This window comes from Mus caroli, unplaced genomic scaffold (assembly GCF_900094665.2).
Source record: "Mus caroli unplaced genomic scaffold, CAROLI_EIJ_v1.1 scaffold_13264_1, whole genome shotgun sequence".
Classification (NCBI taxonomy): domain Eukaryota; kingdom Metazoa; phylum Chordata; class Mammalia; order Rodentia; family Muridae; genus Mus; species Mus caroli.
Genome location: NW_018391196.1, coordinates 29128 through 39693, shown reverse-complemented (window position 1 = coordinate 39693; position 10566 = coordinate 29128). Strand labels below are relative to the sequence as shown.

The window sequence follows — 10566 nt, the reverse complement described above, 5'->3', positions numbered from 1 at the left end:
GATGAGTTTCTGCTTTGGTCTCAATGGTTATCCTCCTCACTGTTGCTCAGTTCCTTCCAGGCCAGGCAGGAGGTAGATGGTTTGAGAACTATTTCTATCCTGGAGATACAGCAAGGATAGATGCTATAAGCGCATCCCTCCTCTTTGACACTAAAGACAGGGATAGAAGCGGAGCCCTGGACTATTATGGGAATGAGGTGTTAATTCCTCGTGAGTGCTAAGAATCTTACTCTTTCATGAGAGAAAAAAAATGTGTCTTATGTTGATATTAAATGGTTTCTATTTACGGTACATAAGCCATACTCATAAAACTCAAGAGATATTAAACATAATTTTAGTATTTATTAAAATGTTTATGAAGCATTAAAATATTCTATGTCAGCTAAAATTAAAGTAATTAAATTTAATATAAATGAAGAGGAGTTAGAGTAAGAGGTACAGAGCATTGATGAAACTTTAAAAAATATTTCTCACTATTATTTTTATTTTTTATTTTTTATTTTTTATTTATTTATTTATTTATTTAGAGAGAGAGAGAGAGTGTGTGTGTGTGTGTGTGTGTGGTGTGTATGATGTTATGACTGGGCATGTATAGCGTCTGTTTTTTCCTTCTACCATTTGCATTCTGGGAATGGAGTTCAGGCCCTGAGACTTAGCAGCAGGTACCTTCCCGTACCCTCTGAGCCATCGTACCAGCCCTGTTACTATCTTAAGCTTTCATGGTCTCATTGCATTTTATTTTTATTGGGGGGCACAAGTGTGTCATAGCATGCTTGTGGAAGTCAGAGGTCAGCCTTTGGGAGTCAGTTCTCTTCTTCCATCATGTGGGTTCCAGGGATTGAGCTCAGATCAACAGGTTGTGTAGCAAGCACCTTTATCTACTGAGCCACCTCGCCAGCCCAAACATTTTAATTTTGGTTTCTGTATGTGTCAGTGCATGACACATGTATGCATGCTGTAGAGTGCATGTGGAGCCAAAGACAACTCTGTGAAGGAATTGTTGTCTCCACTCACCATAACCCATGTTCTGGAAGTGGAACTTAGCCTGTCAGACTTGTGAAGCAAGCTCTTCACTGGGTGAGTCGTCTTGCCAACCCCAAACTTCTGTTTAATAACAGCTTGATTGAGATGTAATTCGCCTATCACATAGTTCATCCATTTAAAGAATGGAACTGAGCACTTTGGAGGCAGAGGCAGGCAGATTTCTGAGTTCGAGGCCAGCCTGGTCTACAAAGTGCGTTCCAGGACAGCCGGGGCTACACAGAGAAACCCTGTCTCAAAAAAAAAAAAAAAAAAAAAAAAAAAAAGAATGGAACTGAGCTGGGTAAGGTGGCTCATGCTTGTAATTCTGGTACAGGGGAGGTGGGGGCAGGAGGAGTGGGTCCTCACCAGTCTAAGCTACACAAAAACCCCAGGCCTGTATGGCCTACCCAGTGAGGCCTTGTCTCAAAGGACAAAACAAAGAGATCTGAGAAGATACAAGTCAGGGAGTATTTTTTAGTGTATTCACAGATATATGCAACCTTCATCAAATCAACTTTAGAATTCTTGTAGTTACTGCCCCTTCGAGGACTGACTCTCTCTCTCTCTCTCTCTCTCTCTCTCTCTCTCTCTGTCTCTCTCTCTCTCTCTCCTCTATCTCTCTTGGTTTTTTCGAGACAGGGTTTCTCTGTGTAGCCCTGGCTGTCCTGGAACTCACTCTGTAGACCAGGCTGGCCTCGAACTCAGAAATTCGCCTGCCTCTGCCTCCCGAGTGCTGGGGTTAAAGGCGTGCGCCACCACGCCCAGCTCGATGACTGTCCCTTTACCTAGCTAAAAATCTTGTGAGCCTGGCTGTTTTATTGGTGCGAATTTTTGGGATCTGTGCTTCAGCCAGTCCTTGCTTCATCCTTTTTTATCAACAGATAAATGGCAATTTATTGTATGCATGTGAAAGATCCTGACAGAATGTAAAAGGACACAGAAGCCCTGAAATTGGCAAAATAGATTTCATAGTTAGCAGAACTAGCTTCACTGATTTAGAAAAATAGAGGTGCACAATGCTCTGGCCATTCCTTGAACCTGTATGTCTGCCAATGTTTTGACCGTTCCTTGACCCATGTGTGTGCCCACTGATGAAGCCCATTGCTAGGTGTTTGTGATATTGGTTGCTGAGAAAGAGTCAGAAAATCTCCCCAGCAACCACAGCCTGGCTAATCCTGAGTTGCTACACCTGCACCAGACTCTTTTCTTGTACCCCTCCCATACCCATTTCTTGAGAATAGACATTGTTTAGATCTGGAAATCCCCTACTCTCCCCCTTCTCCTTTCCCCCCTGAGGGCCTATAAAAACTGGGACCTCTTTCCTCTTGAGGTCGACTCCTCTACCCCTGCACGGGATATGAGTCGTCCCCAGAGCTCCAGCTTTCCCCGAATAAAGCCTCGGTCTAGCATGAGTTCTTGGGTGTCCGCTATTGTCCTGAGGCCTGAGCGAGGGGCTCCTTTCAGAGTCTTTCACCTGCATTGTGGTTTGTTTATCCATCTATCAGCTGGCTGGATGTGGATTCATTTGTTTTGTTTTGAGATGGGGTCTTACTAAGTAGCTCTGGCTGGGTTGAAGTTACTATGTAGACCAAAGTGGCCTGAAAGTTGACAGTAACTTCTCTGCCTCTGCTTTTCAGGCACTGAGATTCCAGGCCTGTACATGTTTAGCAGTGGATCATTTCAATTGTTAGATTATTTAAATGTTTTAATCTTTATCTTGATGTTATATGTGCCGGTGTTTTGCCTACATTCATGTTTATGCCCCATGTATGTGCAGTGCCTGTAGTGGGCATATATGTTGTGATGGTTTGTATATGCTTGGCCCAGGGAGTGGCCCTGTTGGAGTAGGCGTGGCACTGTGGGTGTGGGCTTTAAGACCCTCATCCTAGCTGACTTCAGATGAAGATGTAGAACTCTCAGCTCTTCCTGCACTATGCCTGCCTGGATGCTGTCATGATCCTGCCTCAAGGATAATGGATTGCACCTCTGACCTGTAAGTCAGCCCCAATTAAATGTTGTCCTTATAAGAGTTGGCTTGGTCTGTTCATAGCTGTAAAACCCTAACTAAGACATATGTCTATGTCCCATGTATATACAGTGCCTGTAAAGGCCAAAAAAGGGCATCTGGTCCACCTGGGACTGGAGTTGTAAACATTGTAACATTGTAAGTCATCCTGTGATGCTGGGGCATGAACTCAGTTCCTCTGGGAGAATGACCCATGATCTTAACCACTGAGCTGTCTTCAGTCTTCCTATGTCCCCCAAGGTCAAACTCACAATCCTCCTGCCTTAGCCTCCTAAGTGCTGGGGCTGTAGGTGCACACCACTACTCCAGCCTTATTTTGGCTATTGTGTTTCTATTGTTAAACATTCTTCGAGTGCTTGTTTAATCATCTGAGAATCTGCCAGGCCTGTTTCCCAAAGTGATGACACCATTTTTCACTTCCACCAACACCAACAGAGTGCAAGGGTTCCAGTTTCTCCACAGCCTCTCCACCCTCACCTGACTTGGAGTCTAGCCATCTTAGAGATGTGAAGCCACATCCCGTGTGGGCTTCACTGGTGTTTCTGTAAGGATCGGTGAGGCTAAACATCTCTTCATGTGCTCACTGCCCATCTGCATGTTCTGCTTGGAGCCTTTGCCCAGGTTCCAGCTCAGTTACCTTTTTATTTCTCGGTTGTGTGTCTACTGTTATAATTCCTTCCATAAGCTTTACCTCTCTTACTTAATATTTTTATTTATTTGATTTGTGTGTGTGTGTGCAGGTGTGTGTGTGCATGTGTGTGGGGCATGTAGGTGCACACACCACAATGCTTGTGTGGTGGTCAGAGGATAACTTTTCTGGCCTACCACTACTACAAACTGGCCTGTGAACTTGTGGTGGATTCCTTGTCTCTTTCTTGCCTTGCCATGGGGGTGCTAGGATCACAGATGCCTGCAATCGATGGCTAGGATCACAGATGCCTACCATCGCATCTTGCTTTTTACCTGGATTGCCTGGACAGACCTAAGGCCATTAAGCAACAAACACTTTTCTCTATTGAGCCATTTCCCAGTTTCTTCCCTTTCTTACTGAAGAAGTCCTCCATGGATAAGATCATGTATTACTTATGTTTGCATAGTGATGGCCAAAATACCTACCAGGAACAACCAAGGGAAGGAAATCGTGTGCTTCACTCATGACTGCGAACTTCAGGTTGCCAGGCTTGTACAGCAAGCTCCTTTACCCGGTGAGTCACTTTTGATGCCTTCTAAGGTTGGTTTACCCTGGCCAAACCCCAATCTCTTCGAGTCAGTTTCCTTCTCATGGTAATTTCTAGGATTAAATGAAGCAATATGTGCCAGATACCTAGCAAGAGCTGCCTAAGATAGAAGTGCTTAGGTGGGAATCTATGCTAGAGAGCCTTATCAAAAAGCAATGGACCATGCGTCTATATTAATGAAGGGGAGAGCTGGTGTTTATTAAAGGAGTTCAGAATGGGGAAGCAAGTGCCGGAAATTAAGTGGTACAGAAAGTTTGAGGGCTGAAGAGAAATGAAACTGACGTCATAAGCCTAAGTGGCTCCCAATTATGGGCAGTCATAAGCTGACAGCTCTCTGGGCTAGGGTAGTTCTAAGCTAACCACAGTGGACAAGGTTTTCTGGGACCACATGGCATTGCCTCTGGGAAGGCCACATCCTATCAGGCTTGGTCTGACTGTCTCTTTCAGTCATCTTAGGGTTTCCAGGCGAGCAGCTAATGAGGCTTGCGTTTATTGGAAAGCCTACACAAGGGCCCTAGAGCATCCCCCAGTTTCCTGCTTTCTGAAAGAAATAGCTTTGGGCTTCAGTGGACACTGCTGCCTACAGACCCCTCAAATTTAATTTAAATGCACTGGAGAGTGGGAATAGATTGTCCTGCCTCATAGAACCAGCAAAGAAAAGTCTACTTTCTAACTGCTTGGTACGCACAACAATGGTACCTCTGTTCCCCACCAGTCTGCCCACAGCCTCCAGGGATGGTGTGCAAGCCTGCAGTGACCAGGAAGAGAACATGCAGTCCTTTGATAATGGCTCTTTATGCCAGTATCTCAATCAAAGTAACAAACACGCTGACACCAGCAAACACAATCCGTGCTTTAAGGTCTGAAATGAAGACCCATCTCCCGGGCAGAAGCACAAGCCATCTTGATGCGTTCAAAGAAACAGAAGCTTTGAGTCTTGTGAATTCATGCCATACTTGCCCCAGAAGCTGGGACAAAAATCTATTGGTGGGGGAAATCTGGGCTAGGCAGAAGGTTTTTCATAACTCCCATAGAGGCTGATAAGCACTTCATCCCTGCCTGTCTGTACTTATGCTTGCCAAAGCTTGAAGCAACTTCATAAGCCTTTTTGCTTTTGTATTGGTGTGTAGTTCACGTAACAAAACAATCATCCAAATGAACCATTTGGAGGCACTGTGGAAATGGGGAGGTCACCCATGCCACTATTAGTAACCACCCACCCACACTCCTGTATGAAAACACAATAATGTCATCAGTTCGCTTGGGAGGAACGGTTCTTTGCTCTGTGGCACTTGAGGCCACATCTGGGATGAATAGACATTTGTCCATGTCTCTCCAAAAAGTAATCACACAGTAGGTCCCTTATCCCAGTACAGAATCCTGTACCTCTTAGCTATCCTTCTCTACTCTCTTCCCTATTGGCTCTCACTGCAGCCAATCTCTTTTTTGTGGATTTCCTTATTCTGGATATTTCCTTTTTATCAAGTCACTCTGAATGTGAGCTTTGTTCTATCTTCATCCACTTGTTAATATTACATGTTGTGGCCTTATCAAGACCCAATTCCTTTTATGTTGAATAGGAGAGAGGGAGGGGGAGATAGGAGGGACGGAGAAGGGGGAGAAAAAGGAGAGGGAAAAAGAGGGGGAGAGGGATGAGGTGTAGCATACGTATACATGGAGGGTACCTTGCTAATGCATGGAGGCCAGAGAAAGATGTTGGGAGTTGTAGTGGCTATTCCTGGTCGTCAACTTGACTATATTTGGAATGAACTACAATTCAGAATTGGAAGGCTCACCAGTGACCCTTATCTGGAGGCTGGGAGATAGACCCACTACACCTACACTATAGACATGAAAAACTACACCTAGACTAGTGGGACACCATGTCCCACTAGACCTACACTATAGACATGTCCAACTACATGTAGACTATAGACATGTCCACTACACCTAGACTATAGACATGTCCCATTACAGCTAGACTATAGACAAGTGCCACTACACCTAGACTATAGACATGTCCCACTACCTGAACTATAGACATGTCCCAGTACAGCTGAACTATAGACATGTCCCACTACACCTAGACTATAGACATGTCCCACAACACCTAGACTATAGGCATGTCCTACTACACCTAGACTATAGACATGAAGCACTACACCTAGACTATAGACATGTCCCATTACAGCTAGACTATAGACAAGTGCCACTACACCTAGACTATAGACATGTCCCACTACACCTAGACTATAGACATGTCCCACAACACCTAGACTATAGAGTCCCACTACAGCTAGACTATAGACAAGTCTCACTACACCTAGACTATAGACATGTCCCACTACAGCTAGACTATAGACAAGTGCCACTACACCTAGACTATAGACATGTCCCACAACACCTAGACTATAGAGTCCCACTACAGCTAGACTATAGACAAGTGCCACTACAGCTAGACTATAGACATGTCCCACTACAGCTAGACTATAGACAAGTGCCACTACACCTAGACTATAGACATGTCCCACTATACCTAGACTATAGACATGTCCCACAACACCTAGACTATAGACATGAAGCACTACACCTAGACTATAGACATGTCCCAATACACCTAGACTATAGACATGTCCCAATGCATCTAGACTACAGACATTTCTCATTACACCTAGTCTGTAGCCATTTCCACTACACTTAGAATATAGGCATGTCCCACTACACCTAGACTACAAACATATCCCAATAAACCTAGATTATAGACATGTGCCACTACACCTAGACTATAGACATAAACTATGACACTTAGACTATAGATATGTTCCACTATACATAGGCTATAGTTATGAACCACTACAGCTAGACTATAGAAATGTGTGCCTCGCAGAAACCATGCTCTACAGTGTGCCTCCCTCAGATACCATGTTGTCCTTTCTGCAGCTTTTTAGGAAAGCTCTCAAAGCAGCGAGGAGTGGCCCTGCCTTGGCCGGGTGGTGCTATGCTCGGAAAGACCTCCGTGAGGAGACCTCCACCCGAGTCATGAGACAGTGTGCACCCAAGGAATCACTAGAGACTGTCTTGATGCAAACACACGAGGCAGTTTAATGACAGAGCTCTGGGCTGACACGTATCTCACGCAGGAGATAGAGGAGTAGACCCTGAGACTTAAAAGTTAGGGGTTTATATAGGAAAAGAGTGTGTGTGTGTGTGTGTGTGTGGGGGGTGATAAGGGAAATTGGCGCAGTTACACACAATTGGGCAGTTTAAACATCAGTAAGCAGTACTTGCGGGTCGGGAGAGTAACTCTAAAGGGAGGGAGCTTATCTTTGTTGGCAAAGCATCTGGTTAAACTGAAACCATATCAGAAGGAGACCAGACCAGGTGGCCCATTACTCAACTGGGCTTGTCAGGAGATTGTCCTTGCATGCCTCTCTTATCTCTAGGGCTAGTTTGTTCCTGGGATGACTTTACAGCCTTTGGGCCAGTCTCTCTTATCTTTATGGCCTTAGGTCTGTAAACCTTCTGACTAGGGCCTCAAATTTAGTTTTCTTTCTTTCACTCGCACCCAGTGGGGGTTTAGCCATGTGTTCTTTAATTCCAGGCAGAAGAGTGAGTGGGGGAGGAGGGGTGCAGGGCAGGTAAATGCATGCAGACCCTTCCGGACACGCGGTGGAACAAGGTCCAGCCCAGACTAAGGCCACCGTGGGATGGGAAGGCTCACTCGGTCATCCCTAAACAACAGAACGGACAGGGGGCACCGGACTGCACGAGGGACCTAGCCTCCAGCCTTTGGAGAACAGTCTTTGCTACAGACATTCAGCTGCCCAGGATACCGGGCGGGGGTTCGGAAGTCAGGACACAAGGGCCACCCCTTCTCACACCCAGGAGACCTACGTTTACTGCCCCCCACCCCCACCGTCATAAGTTTGCACCGTGCATAAGTTTGCACGGGCTGAAAACTTAAGGACCAGTCCTGGTTAGCTAGCAAAGTCCCGAAGTTACTTTTTCAGGACAGGACAAGCGAAAGTGTGAGGGACCTGCCTTTCCCACACCCTTGGGATCTTAGTGTGTGTGTGTGTGTGTGTGTGTGCGTGCGGGGGAGGGGGGCATGACACTTCTCCCCTTCCAGGGCCCCTCGATCTCCCACCTCTAGTAGCCCCAGCCTTCCCCTACCAGATGGTCTGTCCTCCCTGAGTTTCCACCAGGGAGGTCCTCCGAGTCGGAGGCAGAATTTCATCTCCTACTAAGCTTGCCATACCCCAAAGACCAATTGTAAGAGCGAGTCCCTTTCAAATGTCCCCCTGTAGAAAAACTGAAAGTAGAAAGAAAGGAAGCAATCTTCGAGCAGATGTCTGACCACCCCTACTAGCTTACTCGCAGCGTCGGGTTACAGGGTCCTAGGAGCCCCAAGCCCGTTCTGTGGCCCCACACGGGTGCTTTCATGCCAGCTTTCGACACCCCCCCCCCATAGCCCCGTACCAGGCACGACCAGGCCCCCGGGACATTGACGCGCCCAGCGTCTCCCCTCCCTCGAGCTCCGGGCACACTCTGGGGTGCTCCGCACGCTCCCTCTCATCCCGCGCAGCACTCATCCCCGAAGGCCCCCAGCAACCTTTTCCTCGCTAAGACTGCATGAGCCCTGCTGGGGAAGAAAAGTAACTTGGTTTTTCTCCGAGAAACCCAGCGGGATTAGGCAGCCAGGGCGAATAGAGGGGAGGAAGAGGGGAGCTGGTGGAACCTGGTGGAAGTCTCCCGGGCAGTCTGATCACACTTTCTCCTTGTCCTCTGGTCTCCTCCTCCTAGGTGCAGAGATTGTGGGCAGACTACGTAATCGCTGCGGAGGCGGCGGCGCGGTGATTCCGCTAGGCGGAGTTTCGGGGCGGCTGCGCCCCGCTTGCGCCAGCGGGTGAGGAGGTCGTTCGGTCTAGCTCTGCGGCCTCCAGTCCGACTCCGGGCGTCCCCGAGGCGTGTAAGGCAGCGAGTGCGCACCCCGGTTCCACTGTGCCGTGCCGGCAGCCTGTAGCCAGCATGGAGAAAGACAGCCTGAGCCGCGCAGATCAGCAGCATGAGTGCGTGGCGGAGATCGGCGAAGGCACCTACGGGAAGGTGTTCAAGGCCCGGGACCTGAAGAACGGCTTCGTGGCTCTGAAGCGCGTGCGAGTGCAGACCAGTGAGGAGGGCATGCGGCTCTCCACCATCCGCGAGGTGGCGGTGCTAAGGCACCTGGAGAATTCGAGCACCCCAACGTGGTCAGGTGAGCCGTGAGCCCTGGCTATGGGGTCCCGGAATGTGCGGGGAAAGGGGCGGCTGGTGGCCCAACTAAAGTTAAGAGTTGAGTTTCCCCAGATAAAACCGGTGACCCTGCTAGACAGGGCAGAAAAAGAGACCTGCGGTGGCTTCCCGGCAGCCAAGCTATTCTGAAGAGCTTTCGCTCTGCGTGCCCCAAGGGGTCCAGGGGTGTTGGGTGTCTTTTAGGGACAAAACCAGACAACCCCAGAAACGTCCCTCCAGTCCTTACTTAACTTTTCTGTCCGTGGGGGGATTTTTGAGTGAGATAGTTATCCAGCTTGCAGATAATTAGAAGGAAACTTTAAGGGTGGAGCACAATGTAAATAAGTTTAAGAAAATGCAGAAATGTGCAAGAATTTGTTTGCCAATCACACCCACAGTGGTGACTTTTTTTTTTTTAATAGTTGTAGAATGGCTTCTGATAGTCTTAGAAGTTCAGAAGTTTAGACTCTGACGCCTAGTGTTAAAAACATTGTTTGAAAAATGTCTTTCAAGGCTGGGTACTGGGAACACTGAACCATGAAGATCCAGAGTTCAAGACCCTCCTGAGCTACAAAAGACCCTGTCTGAGAAAAGAAAGGAAGGGAGAGTGGGTGGTAGGGTGGAGGGCGATTGCTTCTCAAAAGGTTTTCTGAATGTATCATTTAGTATCTGTGGACTGGTATGATCTGACTTAGAATGCCTCATTCAGAGGTTAGATGTGAGTCTGCGCTTTAGATTCTAAAGCCTCTGTTTCCCTGGAAGAGTTGTGCAGGTGGGTGGGGGAGGCATTCCTAACCAACTCTCCTGTGATTGAAGATAATGCTGTTTTCTTGAAGATGCTGGAATTTCCCCATTGTGCCTTTTCTCATTTTCTTTTTTAAACAGATGCATAGCTGGAAGTTAAAAGGGAATGCACAGACTTTTCTACAAATTAGGTGATGAGTTAACATTCTCAGCTCTTCTTTTTAGAGGGATGATCTTGGCATCTTCATCCTGTCTTCTCATTCC

General features: G+C 47.3%; 1 pseudogene; it reads left to right on the top strand.

Annotated features, from left to right (window-relative positions):
- The first annotated feature begins 4148 nt into the window (after positions 1 to 4148).
- LOC110289056 lies at positions 4149 to 9541 on the top strand (annotated as a pseudogene).
- The last annotated feature ends 1025 nt before the right edge of the window (positions 9542 to 10566 follow it).